Source organism: Primulina eburnea, chromosome 17 (assembly GCF_022965805.1).
Source record: "Primulina eburnea isolate SZY01 chromosome 17, ASM2296580v1, whole genome shotgun sequence".
In the NCBI taxonomy this organism is placed as follows: Eukaryota; Viridiplantae; Streptophyta; class Magnoliopsida; order Lamiales; family Gesneriaceae; genus Primulina; species Primulina eburnea.
The window spans coordinates 12,916,919-12,918,916 of record NC_133117.1 but is presented as its reverse complement, the minus strand read 5'-3'; positions in this window follow the sequence as shown (position 1 = coordinate 12,918,916).

Genomic DNA, 1,998 nt, shown 5'->3' with positions numbered 1-1,998 from the left:
GGTTCGGGTTTGTAAGGAGTCATGGTTAGAATTTAAGTTGTTGGTCTAGTTGGCCCCGTTTTTGGGTTCAATTACGAAGTCATACTCAAGTTAAGATTATTTGAATTTTTCTCACGTTAGAATTAGGTCGCAGCGAGCATGGGAACGATCCAACCCATTTGGTAAAATAAAAGGATATTTAATTATATTACGTGTATAAAAATATAAAATGTTCATTTTTGAGATATATGCGATATTGCTTGTGGCCACTTCACAGTCATGGGATTGCAGCTTATCATGGGATTATTACTTCATCCGGTGGTCACTGACCGGTTCAGTTCATGTTCATGTATGGGTACAGATATCCAGTCCAAGGGCTATGATGATCTCTACCGCCCAGTATACTGTGGTTTAGTCTGATCAGACGATTCAGTTCATGTTATGGGACCCTTGCGTAGAACATATTCTCAACAGAAAATTATTATATGCTATTTCATGACAGGGCTCTATCGAGCAAACATTTCGCTTACGATTTTCAGTTCAGTTATGCACGTATTTATAATTATTCATGACACGATTTTCACGTTACGCTTTACGATATAAAATCTTTACATGGCATGAAATTTTTTGATATATTTACTTGTTATCTATGATATATGCATGCTGAGTCTTTAGACTCACTAGACTTGATTGTTGTAGGTACTGATGAGGTCGGGACCGAGGGCAGGGACTAATGAGCCATCTTGGGTCGACAGTAGTAGGAACCCGATGACCTCATCCTTCAGTTCATTTACTATTTTTATGCTCAAACATTTTTATCACGATGAATTATTTTAAGTTTTTGATTTGAAAAACAGATATTTACTTCCGCTGCTATTTTAACATTAAACCTTTTATTAGTTTATTTTATGAATGAGGCAAGTTATTTATTTTTGAAGAATAATTTTCAATTATTCCGCAAATTTACAAATACGAATTTTGGACCTCTACATCTTATCCTTCAAAACATGTCATCATATTCATCATTTATAAAAATAATGCATATATGTAATTTTTTTAAAAATCAAGCATCAAGGTATTTTTCATATTAGCATAACAAGTCATGTTCTTGATAACATAAACATTTAAAACATATCAAATTGTGTTTAGGGCGCTGTCAGGATTGCAAACTCGACCCAGGTGCAAAATGATCATTTTACCTCTAGAAACCATAAATGACTGTTTTACCCCTGGACCTCAAAATTTCAACCCGAAGTCAACCAAACTTTTTAAAACACCTCAAAACATATGTATAATCATTTCCTAGACGTAACCTTGAGCCCGTTTCATAACTTATACGATTCATTTTAAAACTTGGACTGAGTCCCGGTTTTAACCCGAATCAACACGGAACTCAACCTAACTTTTCCCAACTCAAACCGCACCTTAAACACACCATACCAGCCCCTAAACAACTTGTTTCAGACCACCTAAGACCCTTGGAAATGGCCAAATAACTGCTGGAAAATTCTTCCCTTATCCACCAACAACCCTAGTGCACCTAACCCTCAAATATTCTAACCTAGCCCACGCTAAGCCGGACCATCCCTGACCCAGAACACCGGAGGACAAAGAAAAAACCCGTGGGCCCTCTACTGGACCAACCAACCCATGGCTACAGACGCCATACACGCTGCCGTGCATGATACTACAACAACAACTCACTCGAGCCCTTACACGAAGAACGCGTACTCGTTCCACTCTCGGCTCGCAACCAACCACGCGTGAACCTCCCTAGACCATGGATTGGACTCACCAAGACCCGCACTATGGCCTGGTTCAACCCACGCAGGCGAGCCCCTCTTCCTTTCCTCACCTGATCGTCTAAGCATCACCAAACACCCTAGGATTCCATCGGCTCTCCCATGGCTCGATTAAAATTCAACTCCAGCACCTTGACACCCTTGATATGAATGTGCACAGCCCTTACAAGCCTTAACCAAGCAGCCCTTTCATGCATAAAGAAAAACGTGAGCACAC